The following is a 24703-nucleotide window of genomic DNA, read 5'->3' as shown; positions in this document are numbered from 1 at the left end:
ACGTCAAGTTGGTCTTTGGGTGGACTGCATAAACATGTTCGACGTAAGGAAAAGCTGTGCAATGGGGGAATACTATGAATCACTCTGGTATCCGGATACTTACGATCTCGCCAGGGGCTTGGCCCTATGCGGCCACTCCTCTTCGGCGTCGTCGGTGTTGGTGGAGTAGTCCGGAGGAGGGGTCTTCCCCTTCTTGGACCCTTCGGCCTCCCAAGTTGGGGCAGCCTTCCTTTTCATCCCTCCCCCCGCTGGAGCGGGAGAGGTCTCTTCTTCCTCCTCCTCGTCTTCATGGGAGGAGTGCGCCTTGGAGTCGTCGGATGATGAATCCGACACCTCCTAGCGCCGGGCACTCTTTCGAGTCCCCGTGGCCTTCTTCTTGGCCTTCTTCTCAGGCACCACATAGGGTGCCGGAACCAGCAGCATCGCCAAACGAGCGCCCGCTGGGCCTTCGGGCAAAGGAGCCGGACAGTTGATCTGTTCGGACGTCTCTTGCCAATCCTGTCAAAGGTAAGAGAGCTTAGATCCCGCATGGAGTTAAACTTTGAAAAACTAAATACCCTGTAAAAGGTAAAAACAGCTTACCGCGCGAGCGTGACGCTGCATACTGAATCCGCGATCCTCGGTAGCGGATGCGGGGGCCTCGGCGCCCTTGAAAAGCACCTTCCAGGCATCTTCATACGTCATGTCGAAGAGCCTGCTCAGAGTTCGGTGCCGTGCCGGGTCGAACTCCCACAGGTTGAAGGCGCGTTGTTGACACGGGAGGATCCGGCGGATGAGCATAACCTGGACTACGTTGACGAGTTTGAGCTTCTTGTCCACCAGGGTTTGGATGCATGTTTGGAGTCTGGTTAGCTCTCTTTTTTTACCCCACGACAGGCCCGTCTCTTTCCAGGAGGCGAGCCGCGTAGGGGGTCCGGATCGAAACTCGGGGGCTGCGACCCATTCAGGGTCGCGTGGCTCGGTGATGTAAAACCACCCCGATTGCCACCCCTTTAGGGACTCCACGAAGGAGCCCTCGAGCCATAGGACGTTGGGCATCTTGCCCGCCATGGCGCCTCTACACTCCGCCTAGGTGCCGCGAACCACCTTCGGCTTGACATTGAAAGTCTTGAGCCATAGGCCGAAATGGGGGCGGATGCGGAAGAAAGCCTCGCACACGATGATGAACGCCGAGATGTTGAGGACACAGTTCGGGGCCAGATCGTGGAAATCCAGGCCATAGTAGAACATGAGCCCCCGGACAAATGGGTGGAGAGGGAAGCCCAGTCCGCGGAGGAAATGAGGGAGGAACACCACCCTCTTATGGGGCCTAGGGGTGGGGATGAGCTGCCCCTCTTCGGGAAGCCAGTGCGCAACGTCGTTAGACAAGTATCCGGCCTTCCTCAGTCTTTTGATGTGTCCCTCCGTGACAGAGGAGACCATCCACTTGCCTCCCACTCCGGACATGGCTGGAGAAGGTTGAGGTGGGGTGTGCGGACTTGGGTGCTGGAGCTCGAGTGCGCGGAAATGGATAGGCAAAGGAGGAAGAAGGCGTGGATGAAAAGGTGGACCCTTATCCCCTTATATGGGTGGGCACGACTATGCGTCCCCACCAGCCTGGTAAAACTCGCTTATCTCCCAAGCGCCATAATCAATGGCGCGGTTGGGTTACCCACGCCCGCATTGATGAGAATCCTGGAATAAGGGGACACGATCTCTGCTTTGACAAGACGTGCCAAGGAAACCGCCTCGCTAAACGCGCTGAGGTAGAACAGTAAAACGATTCGAATAAAGACTTGGTCATGGTGTGATGTCACGCTACGGAATATGTCTGCAGATTAGATTTGTGTAAATATTATTCTCTCTATGGCAATATGTGGAAACTTATTTTGCATAGCCGGACACTACCTTTGTGTTCAAAATCTTCTACGAAGTACTTGGAGGAGGAACCCGCCTTGCAATGCCGAAGACAATGTGCGCACCGGACTCATCGTCATTGAAGCCTGGTTCAGGGGCTACTGAGGGAGTCCTGGATTAGGGGGTGTACGGATAGCCAGACTATACCTTTGGCCGGACTCCTGGACTATGAAGATACAAGATCGAAGACTTCGTCCCATGTCTGGAAGGGTCTTTCCTTGGCGTGGAAGGCAAGCTTGGCGATACAGATATGTAGATCTCCTACCATTGTAACCAACTCTGTGTAACCCTAGCCCTCTCCGGTGTCTATATAAACCGGAGGGTTTTAGTCCGTAAGACGAACAACAATCATACCATAGGCTAGCTTCTAGGGTTTAGCCTCTCTGATCTCGTGGTAGATCTACTCTTGTACTACCCATATCATCAATATTAATCAAGCAGGACGTAGGGTTTTCCTCCATCAAGAGGGCCCGAACTTGGGTAAAACATCGTGTCCCCTGCCTCCTGTTACCATTTGCCTAGACGCACAGTTCGGGACCCCCTACCCGAGATCCACCAGTTTTGACACCGACACTCAGCCTGAGAGGCAATCCACCACCACCACACTGGAGTAGGGTATTACACCACAACGGTGGCCCGAACCAGTATAAATCTTGTGTCCTTTGTGTTGCGAGTTCGTCGAGTTAGTCTGTAAGATCTTAACCGAGCTAGGGCGTGGATCGGTATGGGGGAGATCTTCGCGCGCACCGCAGTGTTTGAACCTTAAGGGTTTTGCCGGAACCCGTGATCCGAGATTTGGCGCGCCAGGTAGGGGTGCGCCGAAGCTTCCCTTTCGTGGCTTCGCGTCACGTCGCATCATCGTCTCCATGGCGGACGCACGCTGCGCCCTCGCCCGCGCCGAGCGCCAGGCTGCCCTCACCACCGGCGTTGCGCAGATGGCCCCTGTCCACAGGCCACCCCGTCGCTCTTCGTCGCCTGCCGCCAACTCGGCCACCGGCCCAGCGGGGAACGAGCAGCAAGCATCCTCGCTGCACCCCTCGATGCGACCAGACGGCCGCACCGCCACTCCATCACTGACTCCCGCTGGTTTGTCGTCTCATGCTCGTCGCGTTCCCATGGACGCACGGGCTGCGCTCCTCATGGCACAAGAGCTCCTACGCTACCGCCCGGTTGACGACCTCTACGAGGACTGGCTTGACCGCATCGCCGAGCTTGTCCGCGTCGTAGGGGGCTCCCCTACGCTGTCCCACTCTCTACCTCGCCCTCCTCCAGCCACGGGCGACACAGCTCATGAAGCACCTCCACCACCTCTGCACCAAGACGGCGCCCTAGAGCCAAGGCGCGCCGCTCCATGGTGCGACCCACCACGTCTGGCGCCTGCGCATGAATGCGCCGAACGAATCTCCTGAGGTTATCGCGTGAGAAAGCCAAGCACCAACGGCCCCAGGAGGTGACGTAAACGGGGCCGGCCCGCCAGACGGAGCTCAGGCGTTGGATTTATCGATGCTGCAAGGACAGGCCCGAGCACAGATGCTGTGCTCAACTTACTCACGCGAAGGGTCCTGAAGAAAGACGACCAGCGCGCGGTCCCCATGATGGGTGGCGATCGAGCAAGTAGTAATTATAGGTAGATCAAACATGAGAGTAGCGGGCTTAAATAAGTGCATGGGAGATACATGCCATTGGGTCAGGCCCGAGCGGCTTGGGGATGATGCAGCCCAAGGGGCGCCCCCAACAAGGTGAGCTAAAGAAATAAAAAGGGATACATGCCACAGGGATGGACCCACGCGGCATGGGAATGATCCAGCCCGAGGGGTGCTCCCAGCTAAATGAACTTGGAAAATGTCACCTGGTTATGTTGACGAAGGAGAGTTGGGGCAGCTGAAGGGGCATAGCGAAGGGGTTGCTCCTCACGAGCCACCGGGGCCCTGAGCCTCGGGAGGCTCTGGGGGCTCAGGTGGTTCCTTGAGGACCGTCTCCATATCCATCAGGACGGCGTGGTGCCTAGCCTCCTGAGCTGCTAGGATGCGCCACAAGTTGCACTAGTAGGAGGACGACACGCTCGGTAGGCCGAAGGGCATGCGAATGTAGCTGTGCGGTGGGCCCTCGCAGCGTCCCATGCGCGAACGCCAGAAAAGCTCCTGAGAAGCGGCCCTGTTGAGCCCTGGAACGTCTATGCAGACGCGCAGCCCGGCATCCTCGCTTGGATGAGAAACTGCGCCTTGTGAGCGGCGGTCGCCGTGCACGGCCCTTGCGTCTTGCAATTCCTGGGTGGTCTTGGTGATGAACTCCTGAATGGTGGGCGATCCTTGCCCTGTGCCCTCCTGAGTGAAACGTGCCGTGAAGCATGCCTCCAAGTGGTGCCCAAGCGCCTCCCTCATGATGTGGGAAAGGTCTGAGGCCTTCCAGAAGAAAGCCCCCGAGCCCTGCCCAAGAAGGGCACCGGGCGCGCCTTCCTATGCGATGGAGGGAGGCGCCCCTGGAGCGGGCGCTGATCCTGACGAGGCTCCAGCTGTGACGCCACCCTACTGACGTCCTGCATGGCGCAGCTGCTTCTTCTTCTTGGGATGGCCTCAGGAGGGCCTTCGCCCTTGCTGTCGGGGTCGTCGATTGCTGCAGCTTGGAAGGCACGCTCGAGGGAGCACACCGCATCCCTTTCTTCACATGGGACCGTGATGATCCCGCCGCTTCCTGGCATTTTGAGGACACTGTAGCCATGATGGGTCACCGCCATGAACTTGGCCAGGGCCGGATACCCGAGGATGGCATTGTACGGCAGACGAATGTGCGCGATGTCAAAGTCGATGAGCTCGGTGCAGTAGTTCTTACGTTCCCCGAAGGTGACGGGGAGGCGGACCTGCCCTATCGGTGTGGTGGAACCGTCGGTCACTCCTGAGAAAGGCTTCATGGGCTTAAGCTGGTCATATGGCACTTGGAGGCTGTCAAACGTGTCGACGGACAGGACGTTGAGCCCTACGCTGCCGTCGATGAGAGTCTTGGTAACTTGCACGTTGCTGATGACCGGGGAGCAAAGCATCGGGAGGGCGCCAGCGGTAGCTGCGCACTTGAGCTGGTCTGCCGAGTTGAACGTGATGGGGCACTGGGACCATCTGAGCGGGCGTGTGGTTCGAGCTTGGGAAGGACTGCATTCACTTCACGAGCAAACTGCTTGAAGATACGCTGCGAGGCTGGAGCCTAGGCTCCGCCCAAGATGCAGGCGATAGCACGCGGTTCCTGGAAGCCCCCGGCCCCCTCGTCCTGATGGTGTTCGTCATTCCTTCTTGGCAGTGGTGGCAGCGGAGGGAGTCCAACGTTGCCTTGAGGACGATCCTCACGAGGCTGATCCCTCCAGGTGCCCTCGCGAGGCTGATCCTGCCAGCGGTCCTTGCGAGGCCGGTCGCGCCACTCCTGGTGCAGGCCACGGTCGTCCCAGCGTCCGCCACCATGTCCTCCTCCTCGGCCGTAGCCCCGGTCGCCGTGCTCGGGGCATCGATCGAATCGTCCTTTGCGAATGGCTCTGAGCTCTTGACATTCACTGGTGTTGTGCGTGTTCAGGTTATGGAAGGTGCAGAACGGTGGGCTGCCCTTGGATGACTCTGGTTGGTCTCTGCCATGCTTGGTGTCTGGCTCTGCCGCGAGCACGGCTGCTCCCTTGCGCTTCACATCCTTGGCCTTGGTCTTCTTCTCCTCTGGGTCCGCAGCAGGGAGCTCGAGGAGGGAGAGGCGACCGTCCTCAGCTCTAGCACACTTGGTCGCAATGTTGAACAGCTCCAGGGTCATGCACAACTCTTCATGGATGGCGAGCTCCTCCTTCATCTTGACGTCATGGACACCGTCAAAGAATGCTAAGATGATGGCCTTGTCGGTCACCTTGGGTATCTTGATCCGTGCACTATTGAAGCGCTGAATGTACTTTTGCAGGGTCTCTCCTGGTTGTTGCTTGATGCGGCGCAGGTCGCCCGCGACCGGGGGGCAGTCGCGAGTGCCCTAGAAGTTGGCGATGAAGCGGGTGCGCATCTTGTCCCAGGAGGAAATTGAGCCCGGTGGCAGGTTCACGAGCCAGGAGCTGCGCCCTCCTTGAGATCCATGGGAAACCAGTTCGCCATGACTTTCTCGTCGCTGTTGGCCACTTCGATGCTCAGCTCGTAGAGCAACAAGAACTCCGCGGGGTCGAGGGTGCCGTCGTAGCGAGGAGGCAGATCCGGCTTGAACTTGCCCGGCCAGGCGACGCGACGCAGCTCGGGGGTGAAAGCGTGGCAGCCGTCTGTGGTCACCGGGGCCTGCCTTGGGGGTGGAGCTTAGTCTTGATGGGGTCCGTGCCCTGCCGCTACAGGTGGCCCGCGGTCTTGCCGCAGCAGCCGGTCCCAGCGCGGTGGCGCGAGGAGCGGTGGGGCGTTTTCTTGCGGTCGAGGGACTTCTTGACAACTTCTTTCTACACGCGCGGGCGCAGGACGTGGCGGGTCGCGTCGTGGAGCCACGCGCCTTGGCGCCAGGGCGCCATCTTGGGGCAGAGGTGGTGGGTGCGCTCCGTGAGCTACGTCGCTCGTAGCTGGTGGAGGGCGAGGCGGAGAGAGGGACGGCGCAGGGGAGCCCCCTGCGGCGCGAACGAGCTCAGCGATGCGGTCTTGCCAGTCCTCATAGAGGTCATCAACCGGGCGGTAGCGCGGGAGCTCGTGCGCCATGAGGAGCGCGGCTCGCGCGTCCATGGGAGGGCAACGTGCATGGGAAGAAGAACCGGCCAGGGTCAGCGATGGAGTGGCGGTGCGGCTGTCCCGCCGCATTGAGGGGTGTAGCGAGGATGCTTGCTGCTCGTTCCCCGCCAGGCCGGTGGCCGTGTTGGCGGCAGGCGATAGGGAACGACGAGGTGGCCCGCTAATGGGAGCTGTCTGAGCGACATGGGCTGCTAGGGCAGCCCGGCGCTCAACACGAGCACGGCGCGCGTCTGCCATGGAGACGATGGAGCAACGGAGCATCGAGCGATGGAAGGAAGCTTGGGCGCACCCCTACCTGGCGCGCCAAATGTCGGATCATGGGTTCTGGCAAAACCCTCAAGGTTCGAACACTGGGGTGCGCACGAAGGTTTTCTCCCTATCGATCCACGCCCTAGCTCTCTAAGATCTCACGGACGAACTTGACGAACTTGCAACACAAAGACACAAGATTTATACTGGTCCGGGCCATCGTTGTGGTGTAATACCCTACTCCAGTGTGGTGGTGGTGGATTGTCTCTTGGGCTGATGATGAACAATACAAGGGGAAGAATAGCCTCCTGAGGTTGAGGTGCTCTTGTGCTTGGTGTGCTTGTGTGGTTGGGGATGATCTTGATGATCCCTCCTGGTCTATGATGGTGGCTAGTCCTAATTATAGAGGCCCTGGTCCTCTCCCCGAATATTGAATGGAAAGGGAGCCAACAACGACCAATTTGAAAGGGGACAGCTAGTACAAGCTATCCTGACAAAGGTGGTCTTCGCCTGCAAAAGGCTCTCGTGCTGACGCCGTCTTGGGCTCCATGGTGACCTCTGTCTTGCCGTCCTTCTGGTCTTGGTCTCGTTGCACCAATTTGGAAACCTTTGCTTGATGCCTTGGTACTCAGCGCCTGTGCTTGCCCCCTTGGCACCAAAGAGGAAATAAGGTCGTTGCGCGCACTGGCGCCCGCCTGGCACCCGCCTGGTCTCGATCGTCATGGCACACTTTACGAGAAGCTCGCGAGGTTTGCCTTGCCTTGATCTCTCCGCCCCTCGTGAGCCTGCCTGGCGAGGCCGCTCATGAGGAGGTCTTGCGTCGTCTGCCTCACAAGGCTTGGCCCCTCTGAGGGTCTTGAATTCCTTTTCGATGAAGATGGGTCGTACATACCTACTAGCCCAGCCACGCCGTGGGCCGCAGGCAGGCAAGTCTGGGGACCCCCGTTCCCAGAACACCGACACCTTCCAAGCTGCAGCAATCGACGACCCCGACAGCCAGGGCGAGCACCCTCCTGAGGCCACCCCCAAGAAGAAGCAGTTGCACCATGCAGGGCCCCAGGCAAGCGGCGCCTCGTCAGGATCGGCGCCCGCGCCTAGGGCGCCTCCCTCCATCGGATAGGAAGGCGCGCCCAGCGCCCCTCCCGGGTAGGGCTCGGGCGCTCTCTTCTAGAGGGCCTCAGACTTTGCCAACGTCACAAGGGAGGCACTTGGGCACTACATGGAGGCGTGCTTCGAGGCATATTTCCCTCAGGAGAACACAGGGCAAGGAGTGCCCACCGACCAGGAGTTCATCACCAAGACCACATAGGAATTACAAGACGCAAGGACCATGCGCGGCGGCCGCCGCTCACTAGGCGCAGCTCCCCATCCAGGCGAGGATGTCGGGCTACGCGTCTGCATCGACGTCCCAGGGCTCAACCGGGCACCTTTTAGGAGCTTTTCTGGCCTTTGCACGTAGTACGCTGCGAGGGCCCACCTCACAGCTACGTTCGCATGCCTTTTGGGCTGCCGAGCGTGGCGATCGCCTATCAGCGCAACCCGCGAAGCATCCTGGAGGCTCAGGAGGCCAGGCGCCACGCTATGCTGGCGAGGATGAAGACGGTCCTCAAGGAACCCCCTGGGCCCCCAGAGCCTCCCGACGCTCAGGGCCCCGGTGGCTCATGAGGAGTAGCCCCTTCGCCGCATACCTTCAGCTGCCCCAACTCTCCTTCATCAACAGAACCAGGTGACATTTTCCAAGTTCATTCAGCTGGGAGCGCCCCCAGGGCTGCATCATTCCCAGGCCGCGTGGGTCCGTCCCTATGGCATGTATCCCTTTTTATGTCTTTAGCTTACCTTGTTGGGGGCGCCCCTTGGGCTGCATCATCCCCAAGCCGCTCGGCCTGAACCAGTGGCATGCATCTTCCCTGCATTTACTTAAGCCAGTATGCTTTCCATGCTTAATCTATCTATGACTATCACTTGTTTGATTATCACCCAACATGGGAGCCGCGCGCTTGTCGTCTTTCTTCAGGAACCTTCGCATTGTCCAACCACCTCACAGGACCAAGACAGTGAACAAGAACCAGGACCAGGCGCAACCCGCCTTGAGGTAGGGCCTCGTGAGTCCCGCGCTGGCTCACAAGTGTCCAGACGCACCTCGTCGAGCCCTGTCGTGCAAGCCACGTGTCAGGGCGGGGTTGTACACACCCCGGGGGCTCTCACGCACCAAAAGCGAACCAGCAATCACCACAGTGACTGGTGCCCTTCCGCGCGCTAACTTGGAGGGACCTCCTGAGGGCCATGGCAGGCGGCACCGCGGACTCTCCCTCTTCTCTCATGCAATTAGCTGGCGTGTTAAAAGGGGGGCTCCTGAGCATCGCGCCTCAGGAGCTCTTACTGGCTCTCCAGCCGTCACCCCTGACCTTGACCATGGCACGCGACCTAGCATACTAGCGGCGGCTGAGCTCGCTCGAGGGCCGGGACCTGAGGACGCAGAGCACCAAGAAGAACATGGAGGGGAGGGGAAGACCCGCACGGGCCTGACCTAGCTACACTACGGTGACCGACGTGCGAGTTTGGCACGACTCAGGGAGCCGACCTCGGACAGCCAAGATAAGTTCTCGCTCTGGATCCCACCAGTCGCTACGACACGATACCCTCGCTCACTCCCTTCATTGCCCTGCTGCGGCAACGTTTTCTTCCTTTCCCATCCTAAGACAGCTGCTTGCGCGCTAAAGGGGACCTCTTGAGCATCGCGCCGCAAGAGCTCTTACTCGACCTCGGGCCGCTCACCTCCTGGCCTTGACCACAGCACGCAACCTGGCATACCAGCGACGGCTGTAGCCTGCCTGGGGCCGGGACCTGTCAGCGTAGACATGCGCACACAAATCTTCATAATGAGGGCTATATTGACAAAAGGCATTACAGACGCTTTACACGCCCCCACGGGGTTCATTCTTGATTCCTCGCATGGAACAAAAGGGAAGGAATTCCTAGGAGTTCTATCTACACGCACCCAATGTCACCGACGCCATCATCAACAGTGGGCCACGCGAGGCCGATGCCAACCCCATCCAGATCAGTGGCGACGGCGGCTGGACGCCACAACCCTGCTCTGGACTCGGCATGAGCTCGAGGGCACGTAGCTGTCATCGCTTGTCTTCGGAGACTTCAAGAGCTCAGGATAGTAGCTGGACCACCAGCAGTCGCTGCTGTCACTGGAGGAGCTCCAGGCGAGGCCTGCGACGGGCCCAGCGCCCGCTACAGCATCATCCTGGCGACCTCCATCAGGGCAGCACTCCAGGCGGCGGCCTTCCTCATCGAAGACCTTGAAGAACATCATGGAGGCACTGTCGTACTCGAAGTGGATCGTGAGGGCGCCCTCCACACGGCAGACTCGAGCAATCTCTCCCCAGCCTCGGGTCATGAAGATCTTCCTAGAGGCAACGACTCCAATCTCCGCTCCAGTCGCTGGGGCGTCACAGTCGGCGTGTTGAAGCCAAAGCTCGCGAAGGCCCCTCGACGGCATCTCAGCGGCGAAGAACTGCGGGAGGCGAATCCAGGTGCTCGGGGGCATCGCCGCCCACAGCATGAACTCGCGGGAGGAGTCCGTAGCGTGGACCCCTGGGGTGACGGCGTGCGCCTCTGCGGCACGACAACCACGGCCCTGGCGCGGGCGGCGCCGCTCATCGCTCCTTCCTCCGAAATCGTCAGCGTAAGCATACAAGGGTAGCGGTTACCTAGGAGGCGACCTTTCGTACCAGGGCCGCGACACCACCAGCCTCACTACCATCTCGCGGCGATGGGACCTCCTCTTCTTCGGCGGGAGTAGCTCGGGCTCCGTGAGGGGAGCCTTACCCTTCTCTACGGCCAAGAAACACCGGATCGGCGCCATGTCAGCATAAGCAAGGAGAGGAGCTAGGAAGGAGAAGAAGCGGGAGATGCATAGGAAGAGATGGGCGACGGGGGCTCCGCCCCCTCCCATTTATACCAGGAGAAGGCCAACCAACACCCCCCACGATCACAGGTAATGATGGTTTTCATTGCATGTTGCAGGGACTTGTCAAGTCGGGCAGTTGCCAAGGCAGCGTGGGGAAGTGGAGACACCCACATCCAATCAACCACCACGCATCGACTAAGGCCGCAGGCTATTGGGGCCCGCAGCGCTCCGCCCTTGACCCTTGGCTTTGCCTCGAAGCCAAGCCCGAGCGCGCCATGGCCTCGGGGGCTACTGTCGATGTTCTGGGAATGAGGGTCCCTAGACTTTCCCGCCTGTGACCCACGGCGTGGCTTTGCTAGCAGGCCTGTACGACCCATCTTCATTAACAAGGCATTCAAGACACTCGCAAGGGGCCAAGCCTCACGAGCCAGACGACACAAGACCTCCTCAGGAGCGGCCTCACCAGGCTGGCTCGCGAGGGGCGGAGAGTTCGAGGCACGACAAACCTCGCCAGATTCTAGTGACATGAGCCATGACGATCGAGACCAGGCGGGCGCCAGGAGGGCGCAAGCACGTGCAGCATCCTTGTTTCCTCTTTGGTGCTAAGGGGACAAGCGCAGGCGCGGAGTCCCGAGGCATCATGCAAAGGTTTCCATATCGGTGCAACGAGACCAAGACCAGCAGGACGGCAATTCGGAGGTCACCATGGAGCCCAAGACAGCGTCACCACCAGGGCCTTTGGCAGGCGAAGACCACTTTTGTCAGGATAAGTTGTACTAGATGTACCCTTTCAAATTGGCCGTTGTGGGATCCCTTCCCGTTCAATATTTGGGGAGAGGACCAGGGCCTCTATAAATAGGACTAGCCACCACCATAGCTAGGGAGAGAGACCGAACCGTAGACGCACAAAGAGAGAAAGACCAGAGCACACACAAGTTCGCCAAGCACAAGAACACCTCAAGCTCAGGAGGTTGTTCTTCCCTTTGTACTGTTCATCCTCAGCCGGAGAGGCAATCCACCACCGCCACATTGGAGTAGGGTATTACACCACAACGGTGGCCCGAACCAGTATAAATGTTGTGTCTTTTGTGTTGCGAGTTCGTCGAGTTAGTCCATAAGATCTTAACCGAGCTAGGGCATGGATCGGTAGGGGGGAGATCTTTGCACGCACCGCAGTGTTCGAACCTTAAGGGTTTTGTCGAAACCCATGATCCGACAGACACACCTAGCATCCATCATAACCCACTTGCTCCGAAAGCCATCAACCTTCTTGCCGGCCTTCGAGATCGCGTTGGCCTTGCCAGCTGCGACGAAGTTGGCGCACCCCATGGTGAAGCCATCGTTGATTCGGAGGAAGAAGAAATGGCACAGCAGTGCCACAGACGGCATTACCCCGACATACGCCTCGCAGTAGAAGGCAAAGATCGACAAGAGAAGAACGGAGTTGGGATGGAGGTGGAGAGCCTATAACCCGTAGTGCTGGAGGACCGCGTAGAAGAAGTCGAAGAAGGGGCGAACCAGTCCAACGACGAAGCCTCGAGCACGGTGGAGCCAGCCCAGAGCTCGGTCCTCCCCTTCTCGTTGTTCTCCCCCGCTGTTAGCAGGCACGTGGCGGCGAGGTTCTTCGCCGAGACATTGGGCACCTCCAGAGCCGGCTCGTACCAGGCATGCGGCGAATCAACCTTGGGATTTCGGGGCGCCATTGGTCAGAAGCTCGGAAGTGGATCAGAGTAGATCTGGAGATTTCGGAAGCAAGGAGGAGCAAGGAGAAGGAAAGCAATGAAGACAAGCGTTGCCCGCGCCGACCTTTTTGTCAGAGGGGCAGTTGCCGAGGCAGCGTGAGGAAGCGGAGACGCCCATGTCCAATCAGTCGCCACGCACCAACCGTGGCCGCAGGCAGGGGCGTGCACTGGTTATCAAACTACTCTTGCACTGCATTGATCAGGGCTCTGCACTGCATGTGCACGCATTTCGTACTACATGTTCAGGTCTCATTTTTTGTTTTCATGTTTTTGCTCTTACATAATCTTTTTTCCAATGTAGGGGAGTGCATTGCTTAGTAAACATACCTGTACTGCACATTCATACATTTTCCGCACTACATTTTTTCAATGTAGGGGTGTTCACTGCTTTGTAAACCATCTGTGCACTGGACTGATCACAGTTCTGTACTGCATGTGCACACATTCCATAGTACATGTACAGTTCTCATTTTTTGTTCTCATGTTTTTGCTCTTATGTAATCTTTTTTCCAATGTAGGGGAGTGCAATGCTTAATAAACATAAACCGCACTGCATTGATTATGTTTGTGTACTGCACGTTTATATATTTCCGCACTACATATACATGTCGCATTTTTTTCTTTTTGTGTTTTTGCTCTTATCTATTCTTTTTTATCAAATTTAGGGGCGTTCACTGCTTCGTTGCGTATGTGTAAACTTAATTCGACACACTATGTACTGCATTGGTACACAACTTGCACTGCATGCGTCCTATTTGCACACTACATCTTATTTTCGTTTTGTACACTGCTCAAATCTAATGATTCATAAGAAAACAACAGAAAACAAATTATCATAGGCATTCTGTACGACAAGTTCATCATGAGCAAAGTTATTTCAACAGAAAGCAGTCTAACATAATCAAAGTTCACATCATTACAAGCAATTCTGCATGGCAAGCAAACTAAGTTCAGCAAACGCAAATGATCACGAGCAAACTAACGATACATAAGCAAACAACATAAATCAAATTTGATGATAATTCTAACACGACGCTGGCATTGGTTGCTCTTTGGCCGGCACCATCTTCTTCTTCACCAGTCAACGTCTCCCCATCCCAGTTGCTCCTGGCGTGCTTCTTGAGGGGCTCCTCCTTCTCAAGCTTTGCACGGCAAAGCCCGTCCTGGGTGATGGTGATGTGGTTCAATATCTCGTACGCTGCGTAGGCGTCCTTTGCCGCATACTCGAGGTGCCTCACGGACAGAGGCAGGGTGGCCCAACATTTGTGCTCATCGTCGGTGATCCTCTTCTTCATGTTGTTGTAGTAGTCGTTGACGATCATGCCGGAGACATCTCCTAGGGAGTCCAACTCCTTGGTTGCCTCGGGCACCCTCCACTCCTTCTGGATGTCGACGAAGTTGGCGACCTCCAGATTGACGCGCTCTAGCATGGTTTTGTCGTCGTGGATGGAGAAGCCTGCAAAGGTGTACCTGGGGTCGGCAAGGAAGTTGTCGAAGACGATGCACCTTTCAGCGGCGCTCAGTTGGAAGAGCAGCACCAGGTGTTTCTTGCAGATGGAGAGTTGGCAGAGGGCGGGTTTCGACGTCACTTCAGGATCGTTGTTCTACTCGAGATCAATGCCGACGATCTTGTGGCGCTAGAGGCTGAGGTGGCACTCGTACTGCGCGAGGGTGATCGGCACCTACTTCTTGTTGTTGGTGTGGATGACGTGCAACTTGGTGTTGCCGTGGGCCTCCACGTCCTTGTACTCATCGGCGAACGCCATCGCCGGTAGTAGGGCTTGGTGTTTTTGCATGGAGATGGATGTGATGGAGCGATTTGGCGGCAGCGCAATGGATACTTGTGTTGTTGTGGATGAGAAGGCATATGGCAGGGGTCTGAATTTAAGGGGAGGGCGCGGTGTGGGATGGCCGCATCGGATGAACTTCACGATCTCGGCGACGATGTGGTTTGTGCAGATCGTGGGTTGGTGTTGCATCTGTGATAGTGGGCTTGTGGCGATGGAACCGCTCCGATTGGGTGGTTGTATGCGAACATGGTGTTTTTTTATCAGTAGATTTTTTTAACCACCACTTTTCTGTGCGAACGGGCATTCTATGACGTTTATATGTATCATGCATGATAATGAAACTGCATTGGTTAGAGTACCACACTGCATCATGTGCAACGGAGAACTGCATGTTGTCTACAGGTGCGTACTTCACAGTATTTTTTGCGTTTTCCATACCGTGTTTTTATTCATGTAGGTAATTCGAAACTGGATTTGCTAAACCGTACTGCTTCATGTAGCTAAATGCACTGCATCTTTCTAGTGCTGCGTACTGCATCAATTTTTTTGCATGTACTTACTGCAGTCCCTGTACGGGAGGGGTAAGGGGGGTTGCCCCCCCCCCCCATTTTTTTTGAAGTTATTGTTTTTTCTTAGTGGGCCTTGTTGGACCTATGTTGCATTGGGCCCAAGTCGGCCTGTGAGCACGGCTGGTTCCCTGTGCGTTGTGTGTGGCCTAATGTTTAGTCCCACCTCGCCCGCGGAAGGTGCTCCCGACCTGTTTATAAGCGCTGGCGAGGCTGCCGTGTTGAACTCATATGGTTACTTATTTGGGCGCTTATACCTGGCGCTCGATGCTCTATGCTCTCTGACATGTGGGCCCGTGTGCGCCCGGCCCCATGCATTATGGATCAGAACGCTCGCCTACGGTGGGCGCAGAACTACTACGAGACTGGCTAGGGCCGGATGCACCTATGTTGGTCAATTTTTTTTCTTTATATTTTCTATCTTAAGTATTTTTTCAATGTAGGGGCGTGCACTGCTTAGCAAATCATCCGTGCACTGCATTGATCAGTTTTCTGGACTGCATGTGCATGGATTCCGTACTACACATGTTTTTGCGCTACATTTCTATGCACTGCATTAGTAGGGGTATGCACTGCTTTGTTGCCTCTATGCACTGCATTCGTCATGGTCCTGTGCTTCAGGTGCACAAATTCGTCATGAATTTGTGCAGTCAAAGTCGTTGTAGAACTTCCTGGTAAGACTTTTTTGTTTTGGTAACATAAACCTTTATTGCTTGTCCTTCATTCTTGGTAACGTAATTTTCATTAACTCCTCTTTAATTTTTAGTTTTGACCTTTTTGCATTCCTCTTCTATAAATGTAGGCCAACTTCTACCCTTCCTTTGCAGTTCATTTCTCCTCTAGCCGCAACTCCTCTCCTTTCTTTAGCCTCTCTTTATTTTTTACCTTTTCTAGGTTTTTGTTGCGATGGCTCCAGGCCCCTGCGCGAATCTCTCCTGCTGCGGGCATGGTTGTGGTGTGCCGTCGCACTGTGATTGCTCAGCTTGCTCGCAGGCCCATCGTGCTCGTCGTGGGGGGAAGCTATTGTGCCGAGCTGGGAGAGCTGAGCAGCTTGCATATGGCATAGTATTCACAGAAGGATTGGATATGGGCCACATCAACATTTCTGCGTTCTATTCCGCCCTGCTTCGTCGTAGCCTTGGCCCACAAGTCCTTTTGTCCATCAGCTTACGCCAACAGATGTTGAGACTCACTACAAGATGGTAATTTTTTCTTGATCTGATTTTCTCTTTGTGTTTTCTTGTTCTTTTTTTGTATAATTCCATACTAGTCTGAACTTCTAGTTTTTTAGGAATGTACTTATTTTGTTTTATTGAAGTGTACTGCACTCTGAACTTATATCTTGTTTTTATTTCTTTGCTTGTGTGCATGGAGCTCGTGTCTTATTTTGCATTGTTACAATATGTGAACTGCTTATATACTAGATGAGAAGTAATAGTTTCCACAATTTTCCCCGCTTGTAGGTTTTGTACTACATGCAGGTAGTCTCAAGAACTTCATAATAGTTGTAACCGTACTTCTTGTTTTGCAAGTTCTGCACTTCACATTAGATTGCGTTTAATCTGTACTGATTTTTTGCAGAAAATTCCCCAACGAGCTTTTAGGTATCTTTGGCTCAAGAAGAAGGGAATTCTCCAAGTTGTTCTTGGTAATGGACACCTTCAACCAGCCAAGTACCATGTAGGCGTTGACGGGCGGTTGTGTCTGCCGAAAGGGTGGAAGGAATTTGTCATTGATAGTAGCCTGAAGTCTGAGGAAGTTGTTGTCCTCAACTTCTTTGAACTCGAGGATCGTACGGTTAGAATCATGTTTGACGTGATTGGTTAAGGTTATGAGGTTGATTTGTAATAATTACTTTTTTGTGTCGAACGCTTCATCTTTTTGATGTGTTTTGTAATGAGCACTTCTGTGATCTGAACCGCTTCAATTATTATTCTGAACTTCGTGCTGCCAGTGAGCTAACTACATTGTTTACATCGTTTTTGGATTAATATGTGTCAAAGTTTTACTCTAGACTATTATATATATGGTATACTCTATACACCATTTCTCTTTAAATGGTTTAGTTGAATAACTCATAGTTAGTGGGAAATTTGTGTTTACACAAAATTTAAACTGAAACATCAGTCATGTAGATAAACAAACTGCTATGCATATGATTAATTTATTGAAGTTCATCTATTTGGTCGTTAACCTGATGCTTCTCCGCGGTGACTGGAGAGTGTCTAATGTCGCACTTTCTTTTGTTTTCTGTGGCGGTGTTTCTGGTTCTTGTCTCTGCGCCGTTGTGTTTGTAGTCCGTCGCGTGCTGCTTGATGGCTGCTTTTGTTTGTGAGTGCTGTGAACTGCATCCTTCCTTGCTCCCCGTGTGCTGGTTGATGACTGGTTTCGTTTTCCAGTGCTCTGAACTGCATCCTTCTTTGCTCCCTGCGCGCTGGTTGATGGTGGCTTTTGTTTTTGAGTGCTGTGAACTGCATCCTTCCTTGCTCCCCACGTGCTTGTTGATGGTTGCTTTCGTTTTCCAGTGTTGTGAACTGGATCCTTCTTTGCTCCCTGCGTGCTGGTTGATGGCTGCTTTCGTTTCCCGGTGAGGTGAACTGCATCCTTTCGTGCTCCTACCTTTTTTTGAAAGTGGTGTCATTCTTGGTTGTTTCTGTACAGCAGCATTCCCTTGTGGTGGTCTTGTTGGCATTGTTTCTTCATGTTCTTTGTCCTCTTCACTCTCTTCTTCCTCCTCTTCTTGCTCTTCCTCATCTGTTTCTTCATAAGCCACTGCTTCTTCAGTTTCTTCATGTTCTTCGTCCTCTTCACTCTCTTCTTCCTCCTCTTCTTCATCTGCTTCTTCATAAGCCATTTCTTCTTCAGTTGTGTCACCATCTTCTTCTTTGATTTCTTCTTCTTCGTCTTCCTCATTTTCTGATCTTGTTCTTTTGGGGCAGGTTCTTGAATTGTGTCTCTTCCTCTTTTTGCAGATGCTACAGCGTCTCGGTTTCGTCCATTTCTTAGTGTTGTGAGTGGAATTTCTGTTTGGTTGTGCATCACCGTGTCCTCAGTTTTCTTGTTCATGTCTTTTTGTACATGTCCTGGAATTGTGGCCGCTGATTTCATTACATGTCTTGCACCTGTTTATTCGCAGTGGGTGACCATCACTGTCCAGCTCAGGTTGTGGCTTACTATTTTTGTCATCATTTTTCTCCTTGCATGCAACCTTTTTCTGGGTTGCGTCGGCCCCTTTCTTCCTTCCTCTTGTGTTTGAAACATGAGGTGGAAGAATTGTTTCTGTTTTAATAGCACCAGTTCCGCTGTGTTCGGTATTTTCTACTTGCTCGGCATTATTGTCATGCCGGATTTCTCTGCTTGCTTTAGTTTTGTTCCTTCTTCTTCTTCTTCTTCTTCTTCTTTGTTGAGCACATCAACTTCCTCGATCAGTGCCCTCATACCAGACAACGCTCTGTGGCACCCAGCGTTGGACCTTGTCGCTCTGTTTGCAAGGTCCATTGTTGTTTCTGTCAGCAATTTTCTACGGCAAAAAAGCAAGGTTCCATCTGGTGTTGTTTGTTCATAGTCTCGTCTGTCAAACGTCACCTCTGATCTTGCGTTACGGGTGTATCTTTTCATGATATACACCTCAGGAATCTTGAGCACTCTCAAGTGAGAAAGCATGCATAACACATGGATGCAAAAGAGCCCTGCAGACAACACACGTTTTCTTTGTTTTGTAAGTGAACTTCATGAAATTAATAAACACATTTTTTTGTTATTTGTTCATTTTTAAAGAAGTGAACTTCATTTGGTTTTGTGAATTATTCATGCATGTGGACTTTTAAAGTTCAGTAAGTGAGCTTTCGTGCATGACTATCAGAAACTATATATTTTTTTTGTGATAGGAGTCTCACCTGTGTGTGTCCATAGTTTGCACTCACATTCGTAGACACCTTTTTGTTCATCGGCGACCACTTGGAAATTATGCCTTGCCCAGTCAAATGCATCTGATCTGCTGTAGTTGTGTACGAGATGCTTTGTTGGGTTCTCAGGGCACTGTTCTGCTCTAAATGCAGTGCTACGGTAGAGTGTTTCTTTGAAATCTGCAAACACTGCCCTTGTATACACTTTTGATAGATGAACTTTGAACCCAAACTGGGTTTTTGTCTTTACCTCTGACTGCATGATCAGAAATGCATTGTTACGAACCAGAGAAATGAAAAAATTGTTTGTTTTTTAGTTATATTTTTTAGCAGTTTTTGATTGACATTTTGTTTACCTCATTTGCTACTGTCTCTCCGTGCTCGACGGCCTTCCTGGTCTGAATGCACTTGTCCGCCTGCTGAGCAAACAAATGGAGATCATGCTTCTCTTTGACAAAGTTTTTCTTCATTATGCGGTTCATGCTCTCGCTTCTCTGTGTGGAGGTCATCCGAGCACAGAAAATTTCCTTGTAGTAAGCCGAGATCCACTCGTGCCTGTCATCCCACAGCGAATTCATCACTTCAACGTCTTGCAAGTTGTATCTCTGAATGAGGTCCTTCCATGCTCGTTCAAATTCTGACGGCATTAGTGGGTGGTTCAGCACCGCATTGAGGTCATCCTTGAGTTTCTCGTGCGCCTTATACAGCAAGGCGAGATGGTTTTTGTACTTCTTCATGATATGCCACCGACACAACTTATGCAGAGTACTTGGGAGGATAGTTTTAAATGCTGCCTTCATCAAAGAACACTGGTCTGAGAAGGCACAAATAGTGTTTTTTATTAATTCGTGTGTGTGTGTAAGATAGATGGAAGAAATATAAGTGCACCAAACAAACGTAAGTATGCAGTTGTTTTTTTGTACCTATGAGCATGCAGATTGGTGGCTTGTTGTTCATACACCTTAGAAATGTTTTGAAAATCCACTCGAACGATGGTATTGTTTCATCTCGCACAAGGGCAACAACAAATATGGTGCTCTGTAGATGATGGTTCACTCCCACGAAGACTCCCAGCGGCATGTGGAATTTGTTAGTTTTGTACGTCGTGTCAAATATAACGCAGTCTCCAAAATCTTCATACGATCCTTTGCAACTTGCGTTGGCCCAAAAGACGTTTCTTACACGGTTATCTGCATCAATGTCATAATCATAGAAGAACTCCGGGTTTATCTTCTACATCTTCTCGAAGAAATCCAGAAATTTCTTGACATCATCTTGGGACTCTTCTCTGGCAAACTTTTGTTTCCTGCATTTTCAAACGCAATGCAAACTCATCTCATCAAACAAGAAATAATTACCGACAGGATGCTCAAGCGATATGTTGTGTGATGTGCTTACTTGTTTACCCAGTCGCGGCTAGTATGTCCCATGTACTGCAGACCATCGGACATACGCGACAGCGTTGACATCATTTGATCATGTGTGTGGTTGTCTAGTTGCATGTCTTTCACTAACTGGTCTATCAAAGGATCGTCTTTTTTGTGCGATCGCTTGTGCAAAAGCATCCTGGGGCTTTCCAGCATCTTGTGATTATGGTTGAGTTCAACCATTTCTATCACAAATTTGCCGTCCTTCATCTTTTTGACTCTAATCTTTGCCTTGCAGTCAATCATTTTTGATGTCTTCTGACGTTTCCTTTGATAATCTGACACAGCCTGCTTGTGCGTCCCTTCTCTTGAGCAGACAATGTAGGTATTTGTCTTGTGTTGTGCCCTCTGGCATATGCTAAACCCTGCACATCTTGCATAATTGTTGTAAAAGTCCCATGCCTTGTCGTATGTGGTGAACTTCATTCCAGCGGTAGGTATGAGGTTCAGCGGCATGTTTTATCCTGCATTAAGCGCAATGCTCTATGAGATAATTTTTTCTGTTCTATTTTTTAAATACGAGGAGCGCATACGAGTTTAAAAAAGCATTGCAGTGTTCCTAAGTTTTCAGCAGAACCCAATGTATTAGATGCTAGGTCAAACCTCACAAGAAATATCAGTGTGCACTACAATGTTATCTGAATGGACTGCAACTATTATTATTATTTTTCAGAGCATGAACTTACATGTGTGTAGAGTCGTTCCCCCGATGGTGTTTGCAGCTCGCCGGGTTGTATTGGACATGGCGGGGTTATAGCAGATTTGTGTAGTTGAGGATCTCGCGGCAGCAATAGTGAGGAGGATTTGTACCTGCTGTTGACTTTTGACCGAGGCACCATTGGTGGTTGCTTTGTCGAAGTTGATGCAGCAGCTCTGCTTGGAGCTCTGTTTTTGGGTGCAACAGGTGGACGTTGAGCTCAGTTTTCGGGTGCAGCAGGTGGACATGGTGGTAATCCAGTGTTGTGACGATGTCTCAGTGGATTGGTTTGAAAATTTTGGAGCGGTGGCACATCATCATCATCTGCTGCAACATCGTGTTCAACTGCATCATCATTGTCTGTTCGTACATGCTGTCCAAATGTAGTGAACTCGTGCTTATACTCTGGGTTGAGAACTGTTATTGGGTCATCTTCATCATCGTCATCTCCATCCTCCTGTCGGTGAGTGCCCTCCCTGATGAAGGTGACATCATCGTCATCCTCGACTACCTCTTCTCCCTGAAAAAAATCCTCTTCCGGAGAGTAGTGCACCCTGTTTGTTGTTGTGAAGAATCCTCGAGGAATCTCAGGGGTAACCCAGCCAATATCTCTTTCAGAAGAAGCTTTACTCTTCTGAAAGTTGTTGTTCCCTGGGTTGTCAATTATGCACGGCATTTTGTATCTGCTGAACGTCATTTCCTGCACACAAAATGACTGAGCTGCATTGTCAAGCAAAATGAACTGAATCATGCGAACTGCAATGTGTTACAAACGGTACTGCAAAACTAATGCATGCTGACTGCATCACCCTGCAATGTGAACTGAAGTAAGCGCACTGCATCGTTGTCCGTAATGAACCTACACAAGCATACTGAATAACCGAGCAAGTTCACTGCATTTTCCCCCACAACGAACCGAAGCAGCCGCACTGCATCATTTTTGTAGGTGTACTGGACTGCATGTATTGCTTTGTCTGGAATAACTAAACTGATATGGTTGAGGAAGTGTACTGCTTACCTCGTGTTGCGGTGATTTCTTGCATTTCCAGGAGGAAGTTCTCTTCTCGTCCGTCTGCACAACTTTCGCGTTCGCCTGTGCAGTCCACTTGCCCTTCAGATGTTCATGAGCGGTCTGGACGTTGCTAAAGGTGAACGGAGACGGAGGATTTGCTATGAAGGTCGTTGTAGACTTAAACCAAGAAGCTGCCATGGATGAAGGAACCTTGCGCATAGTCCTCCTTGCTCGAATTGGTTTGATGTCGAGGCAACACCAATCCACATCTGATGAAGTACATTTAATTGCAGGCCCGGAGGAGTTCGACGGCTGCGCTACCGACCTGCTGCCGTGGAAGAAGGCCGATATGCTGGTGGGGGAGGCGTTGCTCGGTTGCTGCCGTGGAAGAAGCCCGAGCGGCGATGGGCGGCGGCGCTGCTTGGCCGCTGCCGCGGAAGAAGGCCTAGAGGGGAGGGACGGCATCGCTGTCGGCCGCTGCCGTGGAAGAAGGAGGGGAGGGGCGGTGGCGCTCCCAGGCCACCGCCGCGGGAGAAAGCGGGGAGGGGAGGGGCGGCATCGCTGCCAGGCCGCCGCCGCGGAAGAAGGCCGGGAGGGAAGGGGCAACGACACTTCCAAGCCACTGCCGCGGAAGAAGGCTGGGAGGGGAGGGGCGGCGGCGCTCCCAGGCCGCTTCCACGGTAGAAGGTCGGGAGGGGAGGGGCGGCGGCGCTCCCAGGCCGCTGCCACGGTAGAAGGTCGGGAGGGGAGGGGCGGCGGCAATCCGGTGGGGATGTGCATAATAAGGCTGGTGTTATCAGAATAAGACTCTTAAGGGGTGTTATCATAATAGACCCACCCTATATATATATATAAACCGCTTGGACCAATAGATTGAACCATCATAAAAAATCACACGAGAGGGACCACAAAACCAGCACCACCTGCATGCGGCCCAAAATGATGTACGTTGAAAGGGGTGATGCGTGTTTTCAGTATCGAATAATGTACAATTTAGATGTGGTGCCCGCCTCTCGATACAGACAACCATGCAAGCCACATAGTTAAGGCGAGATACGCAGGGTATGGTGTCGGTCGAACCCAGTAATCTGAGCGTGTGGGAAGGAATCCTGACAATGCATGAGCTCGAGCTTTGGTTGAACAACATGTGACGGTGACAGGCCCTAACATGAACTAGGAAGAATCCATTCATGGCCAACACATACCCCTCGTTATCGGTCAAAGGGATGATATATATATATATACACTCGAGGAGCCCACATATATGTGTGTCGTCACAAAAAATCGCACAAGGGAGACCTGGTTGATCAGAAGACCCCCTATACACCTATACACTGCATGCGGCCCAAAAATATGTATGTGTGGTGTGTGATGTGTTCAAATACCGAATGCACAACTTTGATGGCGCACTAACTACATTACGAACCGAACACCGTACCCAACCCCAAGCCAGGTTCAGTACATACGATGTCGGTTCCCCAACTTCGAGGCCAGGGGGTGTCATCCAACGCATGCGCTTAGACTTTATTAGGTCTAACATGGCACACATACCAATAGGAAACCATCATGGTCAAACCATTCTCGTATGTTGGGTCAAAGGGATAGATACTATGGGGCCCCTTGTTATCGGTCAAGGATGATATATATACTAGTAAGGTACATGTGCATTACACGCATGAGATTTGGCAACCAAAATATGAATAAATACCACACTATAGCATGTAAGCTTTGAGTCATATATGCATGATGTAGATGTTCGTTTAATTATTATAATTCATCATCTCATTCAAAATCAATTAGTTTTTATAAAAAAGTTAATCTATTTTAAGATTCATGGAATTGTGCGTTGTAAAGCATAAACTAATAAAAATAATGGCAATTCATCTTGAAAAAAAGTTTGGGCCATTATGATACGGAAGATTCTAGAACAAAGGAGAAGTGCTTGTGTTTTGAGGTTTTTGCATTATGCGTAACTTCAACCATGGAGTCTTCTAGATTGTACATGTGGCAGAATCTGGTGGAATGTATATATAGATTATATCCAACGGCTAGTAGTGCTCGAATTTGCCATCTCTGCACCATCAGATTGGCTTCATCCAACGACCATCTTTCAAAATTATTCACACACTATATAGGTGTATAGATATAGATATATACCTCGGGGAGCCCACGGATATGTGCGGCATCTATAAACCGCACAAGGGAGACATGCTCGATCAGAACACCCGCCCCCCTATACCCTGCATGCGGCCCGAAAAAATGTATGGGTCTGGTGTGTGATTTGTTAAAATCCCGAAAGCACAAGTTTGATGGGGCACCAACTACATTAGTAACATTACAAACTGGACATCGTACCCCCACGGCCAGGTTAAAGACGTACGATGTCGGGAGCACAACTTCGAGGCGGGTGGGGGTAAGGGTGGGTGCTGTCCAACGCATGTCCTGAAATTTGATTTGCTCTAACATAGCACACGGAGCATAGAGTAAACCCTTCTCATATAATCGTCATGACAGGTCACTATAGAGACATTTAGATGATAAATGTGTATAATGACCGTATCATAGCATTTAAATGAAGCTTGAGATATGCAACTTCCCATCGGCTCACCCATCCTTAGACTACTCCAGCCTGAGCACGCATAACTTCTACGTTCTATTTGACTAGGCTAGCGAATGGGAAGCCACCCCTTGCTGATATGAACTAACTCCTTCCCTTTAGGGCGTTTCATGCTGGTCACCCTATGGGACCTACTCCCTACTATGACCCACGTTTGTGCTTTTAGAA

This window comes from Triticum dicoccoides, chromosome 4A (genome assembly GCF_002162155.2).
Source record: "Triticum dicoccoides isolate Atlit2015 ecotype Zavitan chromosome 4A, WEW_v2.0, whole genome shotgun sequence".
Classification (NCBI taxonomy): Eukaryota; Viridiplantae; Streptophyta; class Magnoliopsida; order Poales; family Poaceae; genus Triticum; species Triticum dicoccoides.
This window is presented reverse-complemented; position numbering follows the sequence as displayed.